The sequence below is a fragment of the Thermobia domestica genome, chromosome 1, assembly GCF_964235325.1.
Source record: "Thermobia domestica chromosome 1, izTheDome1.hap1.1, whole genome shotgun sequence".
NCBI lineage: Eukaryota > Metazoa > Arthropoda > Insecta > Zygentoma > Lepismatidae > Thermobia > Thermobia domestica.
Window position 1 is genome coordinate 4,539,940 of NC_137454.1, and position 23,153 is coordinate 4,563,092.

The following is a 23,153-nucleotide window of genomic DNA, read 5'->3' on the forward strand; positions in this document are numbered from 1 at the left end:
CAGGAACTGGAAGAAGAATTAAAACAGAGAAAAATTCGTTTACAAACAGTTGTATTTGGTTTAACTAGAATAAAATGTTTGTGAGGCCACGTATGGAATATGTGAAGAGAACGCCATAATTAATCCATTACGTAGTGGTAGAACCAGACAAGATTGGTTTTATGCGTTCGTGACAAGATACCCGTATATCGTGTGCAGAAAGGCGGAAAAGTTGAGCTATGGTAAACTCATGCGTTTCAACAGAATTATAGTGAACAAATTGTATACGCTATTGGAAAATACATTTGATACTATGAACCTACGTGACAATTCTGATCTTATTTACAATGCAGATGAAACTAACGTACAACAGCAGCCTAAAATTTCTGGCACAGAAAGGGAGCAAGCAAGTACTTAATGCCATACATGGCGAAAAAGGTGAAACTGAGTGTTACGTGCACCAATGCATCGAGATCAAGTTGGATCCCTCCAATGGTAAGGGAAAGTATGGAAACATAAGAGTTTGATGATAATCTTCTAGAGGTAATACCTATGCAATGACACCTAAAGGCTATGTTACAAAGAAAGAATTCCGTACATTTCTGGAACATTTTAACAGACATCTGATCCCTGGCCGAGCACTGCTAATAGTAGATTGTCATCTCAGTCATCTTGATATTACCATTTTAGATGCTGCTGGGAGCATGAATATTTAACTGCTGTGCTTGCCTGCACATTGCATCCATGAACTTGAACCTCTTGACAAGACCTTCAACACGTTAAAAGTGTACTACTCTAAAGCAGTTGACAGTTATCGACGAACGCATCCCGGAAGAACACTTGGGAACGTGGTATTCATTGGACAAAACACTGCAAACAATAAAGGTTCAGTTTAGACTAGAGAAATGGTTATCCTTCGTTTTTCATTATCATTTGGGCATGAAACAAACGCCTGAGAGATAAACAACATCTGTATACAAATATATGGTGTTGGATTGTATAACTCGCAGGATATGACGCTTTACTTTCTTAAAAAAAATTCAACACTTCCAGTGTATCCCAAAAATGTAATAAAGAAATAACAACCGTGTTCTTTTTAAATATTCAATTAGAACTGGGCAATCTACACGCAATTTGGAATCGACTAGCGAAAACGGCAAGTTTCTAGCACAAGAGGTTTTCAAGATCTCGTTGTTGAAAGTAAGTGGAGATATACATATAAAATTTTCTTGACCACTGCATTTTATTATGTAGATCCTTAAAAATGATTTTGTTCACTAGAGTAAATTACTTCTCTTTAATTTCTCTAAAAGAAAAAGAACAAAACGACTTATGTGATTATTAATGCAACAACAATATTTGAAATAGAAATAAAATACCCTTATTTTTAGAGGTAGGTAACAATATCAAAAATCTTAAGTTTAAAATTTAGTTTGGATACGTAGACTCCGGTATGGCTTCTAGGTGAGTCTATAATAGATCAAGGTTGTGTTCCCGGTGGGAGCTCATCTGGTTTAGATTTCATATTAAACTGAGTATCCACGTCTCACACAGCTTTGCTGCTGAAAGGGACGCTAAACTCAACAATATGTAGGCTGATTAATAAAGACTGATCCAGTATTTATGAGGTGAATACAATAGCAATGCACAGAAAACTAAACACGTCTTTGGAGTGGGAGAAGTGACGAATAGATCGAGCAAGTTTGAAGGCCATGACGTCAGGAACGTGATCTTGGAAATTGAAGCACACGCAGTTTCAGTGTCGCATAAGGCAACATGGAAGAGACGCGCTTGGAACAGTACAGAAATTCTGTTGACCATCTTGCAAAGATCAACGTCCTGTGTGTACCCCATCTCCCATACATTCCTGATTTAGCCACTTGTGATTTTTTTCTTTTCCCAATTTTGAAGAAACAGTTCCGGGGACGGCATTTTGCATCTTCAGAGGCATGGTGAAAGCTGCGCACGCGGTTTTTGAAGGATCTGACCGAAAATGGCTTCTAGATTGTTTTGATTACAGGTATGTGCATTGCATGTAATGGGGACTGTTTTGAAACAGATCATTAACATTTGGAGGATTAGTACAGGTAATAATATTTTATTTTTTCTCGATCAGCCCTCGTATATACATCGAGACCACACACAGCAAACATCAAAAAATTCCTTTTCAAGTAAAACCTTTAAGCATATAATACGTTGAAATCACAAATTCGATATTTTCATCTCATCAAACTTTCCACTTGTATCGTCGCTGGGAACGATCTGCCTAATACACCTTTTCATCTGATCTCATTTCATTGCAGAAAACTGATTGGTTTTTATTAGCGTTATTAAGTTCATTTGTATCTATGATACTTTTTCCTTGAAACCCTTTGGTTTACTAATAATCTATTCAAAGCAATGTTGATGGCAAATGGGCCATTCTCAGAACCAACCACAGATGTGAACAGAAATGACAGCTAATCCATTTACCTTTTTTTTTGCCTCATATTTCCAGCAGCAATGCATTCTGGGAAACGCAGCTGCATGGATTAGTTCCAATTCAATGAAGTTGGAAAATCACATAAAGTACACACGAATATTATTGGAGATTATTACTTGAGAAATTACCATAAATATTTTAGTGAATCCTAAATTTCCCCAAAAAAGGCCATGCCGCTGATGTATTAACGAAATGTCGAGGGCAAATAACATAAGGATAAAGTACGTTTTTTACGTACGTATTTCTTTCTGAAAAAGCAATAAAAAAAGTAAGAATATTTTTTGTTTTTTGAATTGCTTTGAACAAAGAAACTATTCTCGATTAGTATGAATGTATGTTTGAGATACAACAAAACACTCATTGTTTAAAGAAGCAAAAGAAACAGAAAATAGAGACAAATGTGAGAAAACGATGTAGAATATATATTCGTGTATATTTCACACAACATTTGCATATGTACAAGTTGGGAGGGAATTAAATCACTACTGAAATTCTTTTTAACTTTTTAGATAGTTAATCAATTTTCATCAAATAATAAGCTTTCTGTTTGTAGAATTGTTATACATTGATAAAGTACAACATGAGCAATGCAATTATCTACCAGTTTTCATTTGATTTGATTTTGAGTTTAACGTCCCTTTCAGCAGGAAGGCTATGTGAGACGTGGATCTATAGTTTAAGGTGGAGTTCAAACTATATGAGCTCTCGCCGGAATCAATCCCGGGTCTCCCACGCCGAAGGCAATTACGCTAACAACTAACCAGGAGGAGGCTATATCTCAGGCTTTATTGACGTGTGGCCCCTTTGACGCGTATCTATTTTGACTCATGCCCTTTTAACGCGGGGGCGTTTTGACTTTTGGCCAGGCCCTTCTGACGTGACACCAAATCTCAGTATATGAGTCACCGAATGCCACATGCATACAGGTCTCTTGCATAGCATTTAAAAACTCTACGTTTTTGATCCGTGTGCGTGGTTTGTCTCGGGGTTCTCCCGTTTCCTCCCACTTTCTTCATTCCACCATTCATTCATCTGTCATCATCACCGTCTCCTTTAGCCTATCCGGCATAATCGTGGGACGTAATACTAAAAAATTTCATTTTTTTCTACGTTTTTGATGTTACATCTGCCTGTAGTGAGAAGCCTTCTCTATTACGTTCAGGGTTGGACTCAATGTTTTGCTGCCCCCACTTCGAAAGGTATTTGTTCGACTCTCATGACTTACAAGTAATGTTTACAAAGCAACAAGAAAAAATAGTATTAAAAAAACTCTAAATTTTTGTATGGTGATAAGGTGTTGTGAGGCACATGCGTAGGATAGTTGTGCGTAGGATAGCTGCGCACCAGCGCAATAATACGCGCTCCCCTTACGAAACTCTTTCCTGCAAGAAATTATTACTTAGCGGAAGTTTATTTAACTTACTCATCTTCTCGTCTTTATTGAGTTTTCGTTCAATGTGTATCCCCACGGTCGGGTATAGTGGCCTTGGTGGTAGTAAATCCGGTCCTGGTTACTTGTGTAGAAAAGAAAGTAAAATAATAAAACAAATAAAATCTTTCAGGTTTACATCCCAAGGTTATAACGTGTAGGCTAAAGAAAAGCATGTTGTTGAGAAATGAATGAAGCGATGGAGCAAAGGGAGGGGAGGACGCAAGAGTACCCCGAGAAAACCCACGGATACAGTGTTCATCTACCAAAAAACACACTTGGCATACGCTGGGGGATCGAACTAGGATCCCAATGCAACAGAGGTGAAAATTCTACCATTTTCTTTTTAAGTGAAAGTTAACTGATTAGTCGAACGTCTCTCATTACCTTGCTTACCTACTTTACTTCAATCTTACGTTGTATTGGTTTCTCCAGTAACTTATAACGATAGGGACACGAAGACAGACGCAACTAGGATAATTAAAATTCCAAAGGCTCTCCTACCGGGAATCCAACCCGAGACTACGTACAGCAAAGGCGCATGCACTACCTACTTTAAAAAAAATTAGAACGTACAACGCTCTTCCGGCAGGATGTAACGTCCTAAAAATCCTACTACGTTTATCTATAAATTATAGTATATTGGTACTTCCAGCAGGACAGAAAGTTCTCCTGGTGGAAAGAGCATGAACTGTAGTTTTAGCGCAAAAAAGAATCATGTTAGTATGACTGTTAATTCAGTTACGGCGGGATGTTTTGTGAAGATGATCGTGTGTGCGTTTACCCGTTTACGCTTCCTATTTTAATCCACCAAACAGCAATAATGTCCGGAGTAGAACGAGTTTCGGTGACAACTGGGAAACAGAAAAGTGTTTTGGAACAATCCTCTCCATGTGTAAAGACTTAGCGATACAGACAACAACACTACGAGGATACGACTGGAAGAATACACAGTGATACTTATCAACATAGACCAGGACTACCGCCACTATCACGGGAGATAGATAATTGTCCTACAGTTAGTACATCTGGTAGAGGTAAGCACTTTTTTTAACATCATTACAATCTGCTCGGAACCTACAGAGTACAAAATCATTCTTTAGTATATACAGAAAATGCAGCGAGAACGAACAGACCTAGAGACGTAGACGCATAGACGCCGACGATTTTTATAGAGGGAGTTTCGCTACAGGCATATAATTTGAAGTACTCACCAATTATCTTTATAAATTGTTGCGCGGGATTCTGAAGTGTGGATATTTGTATAGAGCACATTATAGTTCCTAAGTGAAATCTTGACCCGACTACGGTAGGTCCCATAGTTTTGGAGCTATGGATCTTTAAATTTCATTTTTTTCGTGTTTTGGGCGGCCTATAACTACGAAAGGAAGCATTTGTGCACTCAGGTTGGTCTATACTTTTTGTCTTATCTTGGTGTCAGGAATCACCTCCCAAACGTTGTCGGTGTTGTTTTGAAACACCCTGTATAGCACTTGTATGACATTCATACTGCAAACTGAATAAACATGATTCAGAAAAAAGGAATTCAGTTACGAAGTAGTTCAGGATTTCGTCGCCAGATAACAGTAGCATATTCTTCCTGAAGCGGCCTGCCGGCCATCTGTTGGATCTTATCAGAAATAACTGTACCCTGGTAAGAACAAGAACTATTTTTTTAAATTGCGTACTAATAACTACGTATTTTGTCCAAAAGTGCCATGAATTGTGCTTTCCATAGGGGAATAACACGAGATCTAGAAGCCCCAGGTTACAGATTTAAAAAAAGTAAAAATTAAGAAGTAAAAGAAAATACAAATTAAAGAAAATCAACTAAACAGAGACTAAAGTATTTATTTAAATGGAATGCAGTTATAGTATTTAAATAAAGAATTTAGTTTCATGCGTTATTCAAAGAATCGTTTGTCTCACGATTACACTCGAACTAAAGAGAAATGCTGATGATGATAATGAACAAAATAGTGAAATAAAAAATAGGAGGAATAGAGAGAAACTATTCAGGGAACCTCGTAGGAGGAATCTTCTTTAAAGGAAGGGGGGAGGGGAGTCTAAGACTGAACAGAAACACACACTTCGATGCACTCGTGCGCATAATATAAAACAGCAATTATTTTCGGACATATCCAAATAAAGTACAGCAAATAAAGAACTGTACTATGGTATTTATTATAAATATACAGTATTAATTACTCGAGTAAATTATGTGAGAGCAAATTAACATGCCCTAAAATGTATTTCCAAGAAATGAAGACCCTTCGAAAATCGAGGGTCTGCCATCTGCCTTCTCTTGTCTCCCACTGCAGGCGTGCCATGAATTCAGGTACATCTCTTTTATTCTACACGAAACCCACTTTACTAGAACGGTGATCGAACTATGAGCACGAGATTACTCTCGGCCACTTTTTTTGTTAAGAAAAGAAACTTATTGTCATATTAATAGATCTATGCTTATATTATAAATTCCAATGTATAACAATATTGTTCGAAAATATTCATCATATATTATAACTCGGATCCCACATTAAGCTGTAGGTTCACGTCTCACATTGCCTCATTATTGAAAGGGACGCTAAAACTGAACCTAATCAACCCACAAGGCTCTATTTGGATGTCACAGTTTAACCTGCTACAGGCGTAAATTGCAAGACAGTAGTCATATTGTATGGTATCTTATGCAACTATTGGTATGTATCGTATGGTATTGAGTACTAGGAGAATGTACGAGTTTCATTAAAAAATCAAAATATTTGGTTTCTTACTATGGTTGAGATGGTACTGTACATTGTCAAAAGTTCATTATTTACACCAGGGTTGGTTTTACAATAGTAGTGAAATTTTCAGTACAGTCTCTTTTTAAATTTAAAATTTTAACCTTATAATTCTCTATATCAGGGCGCAAAATTCTCGGTTGGCGACTACAAATTTAGAGATGATGACCAGTGTTCAGTGTTCTGCCTAAATTCACAAGGCTGCGCAGTTTCTGTTTCGCACGACAATAATTGTCACTAAGTGAGAGAAAACGCGGAATGTGAAGTCTTCACAGCGGATATGAAAATGAAATCTTCACAACTTTGTAATTCGCCCCTTCTTTCCCACCCTCATTGACGTTGGATCAGACACTGAAAAAGATTTGGGGAAAACTTCATTACGTGATTCCCAAATTTGCTTCCAATTGTCACACTTTGTGCAGCTTTTCCCTGTGTATACTGCGTCTTGTGAGAGGCTTTAGCAGTCTCAACAGAGTGTTGCTTGCCTACAAGAATTTACTGAAGACTGACACAGTGGATGATTTGCTGACAATTTACATCAATGGTTCTTCACTTAAAGACTTTGATCTGAAAACTGCAATCGACAACTGGTACTTCAGCGCAGAGAGAGAACGTTACACAAACGTGAAGTCTTAATGTAAGATATTTTTTAACATGCATATGAACTATCCAATTCAAAACTGATTATCCTGAATGTAATTGTCTAGGTTTTGAAATTTTATGCCCACATCAAATTTCTTTCTTTATCAAACAAAAGGACATGGGGAGGGGACTATCATAATTTGTACGTGAGAGATATTGACGACCATCATTTTTGAATTGGCGAATGCGTGTGACTTTGAAATTTTGAGCCCTGATCTATATCGTGTTACAACATCTGTCATACATTTGACAAGTATGCATTTACTGTGATGCATTTACTAGCATGCTTTAAGCAAGTCATATAAAATTCCATCGTATTTAAACTGTCTTTATTTCTGTCCTCTAAGTGATCTATAAATAACCATGTTATTTTAGATTTTCTTTTTTTACATCGTTCCCATCATCATCAAAGTACAATGAAAAGCAATTATTAGCAACCTGTAAAAAAAAAAAAAAAAAAAAGAAACTCCGATCTCAAGAGAATGAACATTTATTCCAAACTGTGAAGAAACACACATGAAGTGTTACAATAGAATATAATATTATGAACTGTTCTTGCCTTTGACCCTGAATCTCAAAGTAACAGAAGTTTATTTAGCAAACAGTCTAATCTATAATCTGAATATCTCATTTTAGTTTCTTAAGTTCAAAATACCTTTAGTTTGGCTTCCTATTCCTATTTGAAGTGCCTCTGAATCTTCTTTTGCTATTTCAGTGTTATCACTTGAATCAAAGTCTCATTTTCGCAAACATGAAAACTATACTACTGCAATGTAACCCATAGTTATGTGTACTTCGTTATAAATTGATAAATTAAACTATAATACTTTAATGTTTTTTTCTACACAGAGAAAAACCCATTTTCCGGACAGCGGTATATTGTACAAATATACGGTATCCTCTTGCTTACTATAGAAATCAGTACGGAGCATACGTTATCCGTATGCTACATAGGCACTACCCTAAGATGTTACATCATGCCGTTGCAGGATGTCTGACATCCAACAGTTTTCCGTGAATCACATGCATATACTTAGGTTACCTTTGTCAGCTATATGTTATATACGTCCATTTGTATGTGAGATTCTGACCGCCTACATTGTTTCATACGGAAAGTACGTATAGATGGAACACTTATACAGAAGGTATTATAAAACATGCGTTTTCAGTTATACGTTTGCTATATGTTAAGTCCAAAAACTACAAGAATTACGCATGTAACCTATCTTTTTAGTACACCACCTACATTTTTTTTCCTCAGTGTACACTGAGAAAAATCCATTATCCGGACAGCGGTATATTGTACAAATACAAGGATTCGTTATGTTTACTAAGGAAATCTGTACGGAGCGTACTTTATCCATATACTACACAGGTACTGCCTTTTACCCGCTTAGATATTACATCATTTCGCTGCAGGATGTCTGACATCTAACAATCTTCTGTATTTTACATACATATACGTATGTTAAGTACTTCAGTTATACGTTATATACGTCCATCTGTACGTGAGATCCAGACCGCCTATAGACACTCTTTCTTTCGCCATGGCTGACGTCATTGAACTAGCGTCTTTTGCTTGCGAAACGAGGTTGTTACAATCGGAAAAGAAGAGAGGAAGGAAACAAAACCTGGGTAAGTGCACTAGTTAACTATTACTTTAGTTAAATATTCCATTAATTATATATTCTTTTAGTGTAACTTGCTTTAGTATAGTACTAAGTAAGTAATATAGTTTATGACTACAACTCGTTAATGATTGAGGAGAATGGAATGGGTGAATCTGAATTTTGAGAAATCTTTGAATATTAATGTTTTGAAACATTTTACGTTACAAGGGAGCAAAATGAATGTTATGTGTTTATTCATTCCGTTTTATATGTGACGATTTATTACGTGGTGCAGAGTTACTACAGGACTGCTTAACATAATTGCTAAGAAACCGTTTTCAGCGCGAAAATTCCCTTGTGTAGTGAAGATTTAGGCTTTAGGTCTCTGGGCTTTCGGCATCAATGGCCTTGTTAGCACGTCACATATGAGGGATGACGTCCCTCGATGAGCACACTATCCGGGTAAAGGAAGGGAAGAAAGGATTGGGGAAGGAAGAAAACGGCCTGGGACCTATATGTTAGGTACCACTCCGGCATTTTCCTGCTGTGAATGAGGAAAACCCAAGGAAATCTCATTCAGGATGGCTGGACTTAAAATCTTTTGATACTTTTTCGACTGAGGAAATCGATCCCCAACGGGATCGAACCCGGGACCGTTCGCACCGAAGGCGAGAGCGTTAGCAACTACGCTACGCGGGGCCACTTGTGTAGTCTAGAAAACTCATTTTTATTAGGATATTTGCATTTTTTTTTTTACTTTTAGTTTAACGCCCCATGATTGTACATAAACGTAAGTGAGAAGGTGACGATGAGATACATGATAATGGTGGAATCAAGAAAATGTAAGGAAACTGGAAAGTCTTAAGAATAACCACACCTACAGTGTTCACCAAAAGGCTATTTGTCGGGAGCAGGAATCGAACCAGGGACCTAACAGGTCAGAGGTAAGCGCTCTACTACAGAGCTTTCTTTTGTTTAAAGAACTTGTTTACATTGAAATATATATATTTGACGAAGATATTGATATATTTTACAGCCTCACTGAAATTTTAAAAAAAAAGTAGTCAGGGAGAGCTTACTTGTCAGGTTTTTATTTTTTAAATTTAATTTGATTTGATTTCTATTTATTTATTTTTGCTTGTTATGTTCCCTAGTTAATTAATGTTTGGGTTACTGAGAATTAAAACCTTTTTAGTATTATTGTTATGGCATCACTTTGGAACCAAAAAGTTTGAATTTTTTTTCTTGTGTTTTCATATAGGAAGTTGGTAAGTTTGTGCCTTAGCATTGGTTTGGTTTCTACTGTAGAACGTAATTGAAGGTCATGTTGAGTTGAGTCTTGGCGGGTTTGAGTTCGTGAAGTGTCAGGCACTGATTGTGCCCCTGTCTTCTGTCTGTGATGTTTCCTGGTTTTGGGCAGTGACGTATTTATGTTGAGGAGTACCAACGCAGGCCGCGTAACTACAACACAGCTTCAACAACTACGAGTGCCAGGCGTTTGAATTTCACCCTTCGTTCCGGCGTGACTAATGCAGTATAGTACTAGGTTCAAATTCTATGGCTGGTAAAAACGGTATGGTAAGAAACACAACGTAATAGTTATTAGTTTAATTAGTGTTTCTTCATAGTATTGTTTCACTATTTCTAGAAGGAATTAACTATTAACGAAGTAATGAATAAGCAAAAACACACTTTGATTGACGTTTACGATTTCTCATACTCCATTGAGGATGTTTTGATCCTCAGTTGCGCAAACATCCAGTGTGCGTTTTTTTTTTTAATTTTTTGTTGCTTACACTGCCTTACAGATGAGGGTTATAGTTAAGGAGCCGTACTTCCCATTTAGGGAAGGACGAGAAACGCCATACTTTCAGGAATTATTCATTGACTATCTAGGACAGCGTTTCCCAACCGGTGCGCCGCGGCACACTGGTGTGCCGTGAATGGGCCGCTAGTGTGCCGCGAGGAAGTCGAAGCAAATTATTAATTCTATAGCAATCAAATTGCAAGACGAAGGAAAAATGTATATTTTTATTTCACATTACTATGAACCTCTACTATGAATCTACAACTTTAAGTTTCATACCGTGTTACTTTTCTGTACATTTTTAATGTTGAAAATATATATTGGTTATCATTGTTGTGACTATTATTGCTTCTTTATTGTTGCAGACTATTTTGTAACTTGAAAATTTAAAATAACATTCAATCCTTTCGACAAATTAAATACATTTGTATTTTAAAAGTAAAAAAGATTTGTTTGTTCGTTCGTTATTTAGTGATCTTACTTCTTAGTGAAAGGTTGGATACAGTTTTCGAACAAGAAAGCTTAGTTTTAAAAACCTGAGTCCAATATTTCATTGCAATTGTTTTATATTTTTAAATTAGAATGAAAAATAAGCATAATAATTTACCACGGGGAAAAAAACAGTGATTGAGCTTTCTTCTCTGTGAGAAGGAGATCAATAATCGCAGAAAAAATACTAGTTTTATATTTACAAATAATAATATCTATGAGTGCGCCGCGAGAATTCAAGTTACATCCGTAGTGTGCCGCAAGTTGAAAAAGGTTAGGAAACGCTGATCTAGGATGTTAAAAAGCAGGTAATAGACTGAGTTCTTGCCCTTGTACTTAGGGTGTTTAGGTAGTGCAACAATAAGATGTATCCTCGTGCACGGGAGATGAGAAGTAGCTGTTCTTAACTATTACCCAGATGGGTTCCCTCGTGGCTAAGTGGTTAGTGTACACGCCTTTGGCGTGGGACACCCGGGTTCGATTCCCGGCCGGAGCTTATGTGGTTCGGATTTCACGTTAATCTGTAAGTCCATGTCTCATACAGCCTTGCTGCTGAAAGGAAAGTTAAAATGAACTCAGCACTGCTTTACAGATGCAATTGTTCGATTCCGAGTTCGAATGAAGCTTTTTACAGGCAGGGGGTGACTTTTATATATACAATCCAAGCATTTTAGTTATCAGTCAGTGATGTAATATATATATACAGTAATATATACTGTAATATATATATACAGTATATATATATATATTACAAAATTGAAAGTGACTAAGTTTATGACTCTCAATCTCTTAGGGCCGCGGTGGCTCAATGGTAGAGCGTTCACCTCTGGTGCTTGGGGTCCCGGGTTCGATCCCAGCTCCCGCCAAATGAACTTTGTGGTGAACAAACACCGCGTGCGTGGGTTTCCTCGGGATTTTCCCGTTTCCTCCCACTTTCTTCATTCCACCATTTCATTCATTGCTCATCATCACCGTCTCCTTTAGCCTAACCGGCATAACCGTGAGACATAAAACTCAAAGATTTCATTTCATTTTCATTTCCATTGTAGCTCTCCCCGCAACCAGTGTTGCCAAAATGTTGACAATAAGTTTGCGAAACGAGAGGTGGCGACTCGAATTTTGGGTGAAAAGTCGCTATAAAAAATAATCGAGAAATTCATTGTCTATAAGCATTGTTTTAAAGTTGTAGATGTAAACTAAACAATATGTTCTACTCACTGCCGCAAATCCGGGGGGGGGGGGGATGACGGATACATGTCCCCTCCAATCTTGGAACTGAGGGGGAGTTTTCCCCAATAATCCGATTTGAAATGTGTTTTTTGGGAGAAATTTGATGATTTTTGTCCAATTGCTACAAAGGAACGTGAGATAAAATAGACGTCTCCCAGAATAAGCCTCAAATCTGCAGCTTCCCAATGCTGAAGACAACTCTGATACTCCACAACATTGTTTTTCAACTTCATAACTATTTTGGACATCGCAAAATAAAAAGTATGGTAACGGTCTTACCCTTCCCCCCCAATGTTGAAGACAGATTTGCGCCGCTGGTTCTACTCACATCTTTGTAAACAGGGCGCAACCAATCCTTGAATTCAGGGATCATTTCAGATTGTTTCGGGTACTTTTGTTCATATTGTGGAGTCAAAATAGTTCCGAAATAATTAACACTACAGTACTTACGTTAAGCAATTTTTTGTAAAAGAAAAACTGCAGAATAATTAAAAGACCCCAAAGAACAAATATAACAAACATCCACATCGCCTTTATTCACGCATCTATAGCTAATCTTTTTGCTATCGGTAAAGATGTATTACGTGTGTCTCTCAACGGAAACTGCGAACTAAAGGACATCAAGTTTGTAGTTCTTCTTCGTTAGAGGACAAGGGCAACATAACAATGCAGGATTGTGGGCCAGTGGGTACGCTGTATTTCCAAACTCTTCATCACTTGCGCTGATTAAAACAAACAAACAGAAAAAAGAACAAACAGAAGCATTATTAGTTCAAAAACTGTTTTGAACTAATAATGCTTCTCTACAGATGAAAATTTTGTTTGCAGCAAAAAGTCGCTAAATGTATAAGTAGCTGAATCGTCATTTAAAAATCACCCATAAAAGTCTCCAATCGGAAAAATTATTCGTAGGGCGACCATACGTCCCGTTTTGACCGGGACAGTCCCGTTTTAGGGGCGTTTCCCGGCCTTCCCGTCAGTAGATGGAAAAAGTAGTATTCGTCCCATTTTATGTAAATGAAAGAAGTAAATAACAAACCCAGTACCTTTACTCCTTTTAAAAGTATTAATAACAACAAAGAGGCAAAAATTGAACTGAAATTCCCTATATTAAACATACTCTATAGTTCGTAGTACTGCTCGAAAGACAGCAGAGATTTAGCAGTTGGTTGTGTGTTGAACAAACTTCAACGTGTCTTTCCTTTTTCATAAGTACCCGCTCAGTAACTAAGAGAGAGAGAGGGGGAACTCTGATATCAAGGCACTGATAAATGAAATGAAATGAAATTTTTGAGTTTTACGTCCCACGGTTATGCCGATTAGGCTAAAGGAGACGGTGATGATGAGAGATGAATGAAAAGGTGGAATGAAGAAAGTGGGAGGAAACGGGAGAACCCCGAGAAAACCCACGCACACGGTGTTTGTACAGCACAAAGTTCACTTGGCGGGAGCAGGGTTTGAACCCGGAACCCCAAGCACCAGAGGTGAACGCTCTACCACTGAGCCACCGCGGCCCCAAGGCACTGATAAGAACAAAGGTAGATCTAAAAGCCAGAACCTATCCCGTTTTTAACTGAAAATTTTATGGTCACCCTACGCTATCGTTGAGGTCGAATTCCCCTGATTTAGTGACTTTTCCCAAAATTGGCAACATTGACCCCCACCGAACAACACCAAGTCATCTGTAGCCTAGCAAGCATAATAGTGGGACGTAAAACTTAAAGATTTTATTTCATTTCGAACAACACCCCCAGAAACCTACTGTTATACCATTCCCAAAACACCCTTTTGTACAATTCTCCCTATTCGAAAAAAATTGTAAATAGCAGGGTTCATACATAAATATGGAACTCAATTTCCCTGAATTTTCCAGGTTTTCCAGGTATTAATTTTGCAATTTCCAGGTCTAGTGGAAGAAACTAATAATACGAGAAGACATAAATTTTAAGAATACTATATTTATATATTTGAGAATGGCCACCCTTCTCCCCAATGAACGATTGCAATTAAATATTGAGTCACAAGAAAATAAATAATCAAAACAAATAAAATTTAAGTTGAAAAATATTAAGTTGAGAAGCCTACTAAGGGAATTAATTAAACACTTTTGTTCCATACTTGAATACATTCAAAATATATAAAAATATTGGGTTGGGAAAGAAAAAAGGGCCCGCGAGATTTTAACAGATTCTTGTAGTACTCGACGACAGAAATCGATTACTGAAAGAATTTTCAAAATCGGCGCAGGCAAATATGGAGAAAATCATATTTTCATGTACCTGTTCAAAATGGGGAAGGAAAAAGGGCCCGCGAGATTTTAACTGATTCTTGTAGTACTCAACGAGAGAAATCGACTAGTGAGGGAATTTTCAAAATCGGCGCAGGCAAGCATGAAGAAAAACCCATTTTCATGTACCGGATCAAAATGGGGAAGAAAAAGGGGTCGCGAAATTTTAACTGATTCTTGTAGTACTCAACGAGAGAAATCGACTAGTGAAGAAATTTTCAAAATCGGCGCAGGCAAGCATGAAGAAAAACGCATTTTCATGTACCGGTTCAAAATGGGGAAGGAAAAAGGGCCCGCGAGTTTGAACCGTTACGATGTATGTTCACGAATGTGCTCGTCTTCTCATATTTAGTTAATTACTGTAGCACTGAAACATGTGACACAGAGTCACGTTGTGGATGACTCTGCAATCGGCAACCACTGCACATATACTCCTCCAGTCCCACAGTTTTATTATTTCGATCCATTCCTCACGTGCTAACGGCATGGTTTAACATCTGCAAGAAAGAGGTAAATGTAACGTTCAATTGGCAATAGCTTTTCACCAAATTAAGCTGCATGAAATCTGATTGCATTTTTGACATACTGAGAAAATTCTAGCCCGTGGCCATATGTATCACATATCCCACCAGTTCATAATAAAAATTTTGAACACAAAATTACGGTCGTCCGTGTGATGTACTCCCAAAAGGCCTAATGTGTATCACCCACCTCACATTCAATGAAACCACATCCGTGTAGAATTTAGAAAGGAACTTCTTATGATGTATACAGTATGTCTCAAAAGTTCCCTGACATAAGGTAACTCTGTTATTATCAGAGTTACAGCAAAATGTAAGAGGAAAAATCATATCGAAATATGACGTTTTCAATCTAAAGTGAACACTTTTTTTTTTCAAAAAAAATCGGACGAGATATTTGTGCTGTATACTCTTTATGCACCCAAATTTAAATGAAAATGCAACGTTGTCATTTACCTGGACCCACAACATAAGTGAATGAAGTTCCTGTTTGAAACGGGGGCTGGCCATCGAAATGTTAGCGCAGAAGAAAGTAACTTCATTCACTTATGTTGTAGGTCCAGGTAAATGGCAACGTTGCATTTTCATTTCACATTAGGCGCATAAAGAGTGTACAGCGCAAACGAGTCATCCGATTTTAAAAATTCCTTCACTTTAGATTGAAAACATCATATTTGGAGATGCTTTCCTCTCCTACATTTTGTTGTAACTCTGATAATAACAGAGTTACCCTATGTCAGGGGACTTTTGAGACACCCTGTATACCTTATTTAATGTATGTTTTATGTCACTATAACTGTAGTATAATTTAGTTTGTTTAAATTTACAATTTAATATAAGTAGATTCGGATTTACATGCGTAGGATTTTGTATGCATCTAACTAATGAATTCTTTTATATTCATGCTTCACTTAGTGACTTGGCTTTGGACTGCAACTGATTATTGTAACCCATTATTGCTTGAGAAGAAACAAGATATCCGAATCTTCATTTGAAGAAATCAAAGGTCTATTGGAAAGCTGGGGATTACAATCATTAATTTCTACATTTCAAGGTGCGTAAATTATATATTCTGTGTTTCTTGTTAAATTACTATTACTATTATTGGGTTTAGAATCAATCAAGCACTTCATGATATTTTATGGGGATCAAGATGGGTGCCGGATAGATAAGTATTTAAGCGTCAGGTTCTTAATTCTTTTCAATTTAATATTTAATCAATGATTATTTTCTCCCTCGTTATTCGGCCAAATCGTATTCCAAGATCATCAATTTTCATTACTCAATTCTGACCGTCAACCTACATAGCATATTCGTAGGACGTAAAACAAAGATTTCCTGTTATTTTTTTGTTTCTATCTCTTTCCTCCATAGCTGTGAAAAATAACGCCTTCAGCATCATAAATTTGTATGCTACTTGCGCCTTCAGTCGTCTACTCTTCGGTGGTTCAGTGGTAGAGCGTTCACCTCCGGTGCAGGGGGTTCCTGGTTCGATCCCAGCTGCGCCGTGTGGACTTTGTGGTGGACAAACACCGTGCTCGTGGGTTTTCTCGGGGTTCTCCCATTTCCTGCCACTTTCTTTATTCCACCATTTCAGTCATTTCTCATTATCACCGTCTCCTTTAGCCTAACCAGCATAACCGTGGGACGTTAAAGATTTCATTTTTTATTAATCTCAGTATTTTATAGTGTATTCTTAAGCTTAAGGTGATGTATAATTAAATTTTGAATTCAGTTAACTTATTTTATTTCTCAGATTGTTTTTAAAATGAATGTACAAACGTTTATTTTCATTCTTGAGTGTTTAAAGTGATGTATAGTTATTAAACATAGTATTTAATATTGTACTCTTAACGTGAAAGTGATATACAGTTAACTTTTGAATTCAGTTAACATTTTTCTTTCTGAAATTGCTTTAAAAAGTACGTAAAAACGTTTCTATTTTCTTTCTTGAGTGCTAAAAGTGATGCAAAGTTATTAAGCTTACTACTTTATATTGTATTCTTAACCCTAAACTGATACACAGTGCGTTTTTGAATAAATTATATCAAGTTATTTGAGTGACGAATACTGGTAGAAAATCCTGACTACTACTGGAACATTTTGATTTTAAGGTGACGACTACTGGTGCAAGGATTTTAAAATATTGTTTTTCCTTCAACGGCTACTCCTTTTTGAATTCTGACTATATGGTCATTATAGGAAGGATCAGTGAGTCCTTCCAACTATGGTACAGCTCCGACAGATTCACGATGCTCAGAGAAGAGACAAAATAGTATGTTTTCAACCTTAAAGTGAGAACCATTGGCGTTTTTACCCTGCTATGCAAAAGTAAGTGAGTACTCCAATGGGGTTCCAATGCGGTACCTAATTTCTGCATTTTAGATATTTGGAAATACATGTCTCTAAAATGTAAACAACTGATTTTTTTTTTAACTGAAAACTGCAACTCGGTAAGCCTTATGGATACCGAGATATGGGAAAATAAAGAGCGATACTATAGGTATGTGGGACTTGCATACTTGACGCTAGAATTCGGAAATTGAATTAAAATATGACTAACGGCTATCAAGATGTTGTCAAATAAAGGGAGGACCAACACAGTTAAGGGGTTTTAGTGTTAGATGCTAAAATTTCCGAAATCGGTCATAGAAAGTTAATAAACACCAGTAGCAATTTCATCTTAAAGTAATTAGATATCTTCAGGGGGTGTTAGAACATCATGGAGTCTACCAAAATTAAATTTTAAAAGCTTTTGAAAATATAATCTGACATTTGTAAACAATATTTGAAATATGTGTTTACCCAAAACTTCCAGCTAGTACATCTAACATCTGGAGAAACACTGAAATAAAAGCGTATGAGATCTTGAAATTTCGGAAACAATTATTGGTCGCAACAAAATTAAATCAGATGGGTACTTCTATGGGTTAAATGAGTACCTTAGTACAATTTCGATCGAAAATTTAGTTCAGTCCTAGGTTTTCTTCAGGCAATTCCAAGGGTTCATCGAGCTGTGCAAAAGAATGAAAAGTCGCTGTCAATATCTAAGATAGTCGAGAAGATATAAGGAATTATATATTTTATGACGTAAAAATAGATCTTTATGGATTTGTACTTTTGGGTCTTTCCCATAAGAAAAAAATTCAGGAAACTACTGTATATACCTTAATAGACAATTCAATGGACGGGGATACAGTAGCTTAGTGGTAGGGTTTTTAACTAGTCTTCTTTTGCAGAAACTATTGGAGTTTTCACTTATCCCATAGAGATACGATCATACTTAACTCCCTATTTCATTTTAAAATTAAATAAAAGGAAATATTTCAGAGTAGCGACCCACGATTATGCATTTTAGTCTCAGGGAGATTACGATTAAAGCAAGTGAATGTTGTTGACAGAATTGATGGAATGCAAAGGTGGGAGGAGAGGTAGTACCCCTAGAAAACCCACGAATACGATGTCCACTACAAACTGACGGCCGCGGATCGAACCACGAACCCAATACACCAGAGGTAAGCACTCTACCACTAAGCCACCGTGCTCCCGCCCATTTAATTTTCTATTAAGGTATATACCGTTGTTTTCTGAAATTTCTTCTTACAGCAAAGACTCAAAAGTACAAATCCATGTGGGTCTCTATTTTTACGACGTCATAAAATAATTTCTTATATCTCGCTTGCTATATTAGATATTGACAAAAAATGTTCACTTATTTCAGAGCCCGATGAACGCTTGGAATTGTCCAAAGAAAATTTAGAGCTGAATTAATCTTTCGATCGAAATTGTACTGACAAGTCTGAGGTAGTCACTTAACCCATAGAAGTACCATCTTATTTAACGTTTGTTAGGATCAATAATTGTTTTCTGAAATTTCAAGATCTAATACGCTTTTATTGTATGGTGTCTCTCTAGCTGCTAGATGTACTAGCTGGAAATTTTAGGTAAATACATATTTCTAATACTCTTTACAAATGTCAAAATATATTTTCCAAAGCTTTTAAAATTTAACCTTGGTAGACCCCATGATGTTCTTAAACTCCATGGAAGTACCTAATTACTTTAAGATGAAATTGCTACTGATGCTTATTAACTTTCCATGACCGGTTTCGGAAACTTTACCACCTAACACGAAAATCCCATAACTGTATGGATCCTCCCTTTATTTGACAATATCTTGATAGTCATATTTTAATTAATTTTCTAAATTGTACTGTCTAATATGCAAGCTCCACGTACCTATGGTGTCGCTTTTTATTTCACCATATTTCGGTAACTGTTAGGAGTACCGACTTGCAGTTTCGGCAAACACACACCTCTAACGTTCTTTAAAACGTTATTAAGACATATTTTAGAATATTTAGAAATGAGAGTTCTGCGAATATCATGGTACCCGAAAAGCCCCATCAGGGCGTGTGTGTAGTGTATTTAATTGAAATTACTTTTGAGGTTGTTGTAAGCCCTCGTAATTACATTTCCGAAACTGCACCATCTAGTACTCAAACCCCACACTTCTATGGTGTCGCTCTTTATTTTCCCATATCTCAATATCCATAAGGCTTACCGAGTTGAGGTTTTCAGTTCCATACATTTTAGAGACATACATTTCCATATATCTAAAAAAATACAGACATTAGATACCCCATGGTACCCCGAACACCATTGGGGTACCCACTTACTTTTGAATAGTAATACATTTTGAGTTGTTATTCAGCATCAATAAACACTTCGTAATTTTTCTATGTGCAACCTAAAAGTCCATACCTGACCGAACAGATTTTGTCCATTTAATCTCAAAAATGTTAAGATACTTTGTATTGTTAAGTACAACCAAGTTGAGCACACCGAATGTAACATTTTAAATGTTTTCTGATTTTTGTTTCAGGTATTTCGTGCATCAAACCAGGATTCTGCTTGAAAGACAGTCAAAAGAAGCAGTGTAGGTTGTGGCTAAAAGTACGTCCTTTCTGAAGACAGACCCAATTGTACTTACATTCTTTTGTACGAACATATAACCCTAATAAAGATACTGTACTACAAATTATTTCTTTCTTCCATAAATTAGAATAAAATATTGTCTCTGTTTAAAGAAAATGTTTGTTACTGTTAAGTCATTTCAACTCTTTTTCTCTGTAATAAGAACATTATCTTTCGCAATATTTTTTTATCTTCGTGCTATTACGTTTGAATGAAGTAAAATTCTATACGAAGCACTATTATTTCAGACATGCATTAATAACTAATGTATTGTTCTGTATGTAAGACAATGTGTATGCTGAACATGTCTAGCAAAGGTGTTGTTTTAATACAGAATCTGTAACTCAGCTTTTCAGTAGTCAACTTTATTGGGAATCCGAAGAAAGAAGTAAAAAAAAAAAAAAGTTCGACTTACCAACGTATATGTGTTCGAATTCTGGACTAATCCAAATTATCCAGAGAAATCATATATTTTTTGTTGCAATTTCAGATGTATCCTTTATCCAAGTCGTATGAAACGGAGACTTCATACATCGCTATACTTTGTATGAACTATGTTCCGTATTTACTTAATCACTTTGTAACTTTCTCTAGTGTTGACAAGGCCGCAGGTGTCAATCGAATAGTTTAGTGTTTCACTCATGTCACCTTGTGACTAAGGTACGTCCTGTCGGTATATATATATATGGTACTGGGTTCCAGTAGCGATAAAATACATTTTTAGCATTAAACAAATGCAAAAGTCTACACGAAATGAGATACCATGATCTCTGACTTACGGATAACAACATGAACTAATGGTACTGAGTGTGATTGAGTTTACTAGTTACTATCTGGCTAAAATCAGTGTTCCTTTAGCTATAGTTCTTTTCGTGCTCTGAATTGCAAAGTTTGAAATAACAGTTTTAAATTATTGTATATATATATATAATATCTTCCGAGTAATTCTGAGAATCATTGCTCTTTCTTTAAGCAATGTATGAGACTGTTAATCCGCTCGTTGCTTAAAATGTTGCACTAAGAAGGATGCACCCACGAAAATCCAAATTTGCAGAATGTCTAGAGCAGGGAAGGATAAATATGTTTAGTCGATGGCTGCACAACGCCTCCGCTGTCACCACGTTGTCGCACAGCGAATACGGCGGACGTTTAAGAATATTCTGCACTTACTATTAGGTATCGGCCTGGGAACTTTGGCGCAGCTACCCAGCCTCCTTCTTGGTGTTGCATTTTTATGGCGAGTACTGAGTAGAAATCATCTTGTGAGCGAACACGTTTTCAGCTGACACCATACTTTTAATTGTTGCGACATTAAAAAAAAAAAAAAAAACATACCTGTTAATTAAAATGTACAGAGAAGTTGTTTGAGTTTGAATATAGGATTGTATATGGCTGTGCATTTTGCATTATTATTAAAGTGCTGGAACTAACTAACAACAAAGCATATGATAAATTCTTACAGTAATATATCACATATTGATTTACTCTGTATGAAAACGAAAATAGTTTAACATATGGTTAACCTCCTTTGTGCCCATAATTTTAAAATTAACGCTTGTGTCACTTTTCAACACTTGGCTTTGCAGTAGCTTCCCAACGAATTAGCAGGAAATCCAAACTTATAGGACACCCTGCAGGTAAATACATTTCTTTGGACACTTTCACTGCTCCAAACTAAGATTGTTAATTTTATTATCATTGGCACAAAGGAGATCAAACATATTTTAAGCTATTTAGTTTTCATACAGAGTAAAACAATATTTGACAACATTACAGTAAGAATGTATCATGCATTTTGCAGTATGTTGCAGCACTTTAATAATGGTGCACTATACGTACAATCTAGATCCTAAATATGTCCAATCCATATATTACAAGAAGGCAATACGTATGCGATACAGGTAAAATCCGTATATTTCATATGGACAACCTATTAGCTATATACATCCAATCCATACATTACATATGGCCAACCTGTACGCGACATACGTATAATCTATATGCTGCATGCATACAGTCTGTAAGCTACATATGTGCACTCTGTATGGTGCATATGGATATTCTGTATGCTGTATCTGGACAAGCTGTGTGCGACATAAGGAAAATCTGTATAATACATACGTACAATACGTATACTGTATCTAGTCGTACGTACGGGGCACAAGTACAATATAGATGTTGTCTTGGGGTTGAACGAAAGAAACATACGTAAAGAACGTATATTGCATACTTCTTGAAATTATGCTCCGTCCTGATAGTCAGTGTGTGTCGTCATTATTAACCCACATGCTACATACGATCCTGACGTCACAAAGCTAGATATCACCTCCGTATATATTTGTTACTGCAGATGACGTCACACGAATGACGTCATTGCACTTATGCAGACAGTGCGTATAATACATACTTTTTCAGCTATACGTTTGCTGCAGGATGATATATACGGTTGTACGTTAAGTCCAGAAACTACAGGAATTACGAATGTAACCTACGTTTTTAAGTATGCCACCTACATTTTTTTTTCTCAGTGTACCTAGGCAAGAACTTACTCATTCTTTGTATGCAAACCTCATCGTATTTTAATCAAACAAAACGACCATAACATGTTTTTAAAGGGTAATTATTATAAAAATTTGTCGAAGGCCAACATAGATATCGACAGCACAGCATTAAAAACAACATTGTTCCATTCTTTTTTAAGATATTGTTCAAAGAGTACATCGCCGCAAAAACAATCTAACAAAATACTTAATTCATTATACAAAAATAAAAAAAAATCACGAATTTAATTTAACGCCCCAAGCAAGTTAACGAACTTTAATTCCAAATGCCAACTAGCTTAAATTTCTCTAATTTCCAACCAGAAAATAATAATAAAAAACAAAGGATTTCATCATTCCAAACAACAGAAACA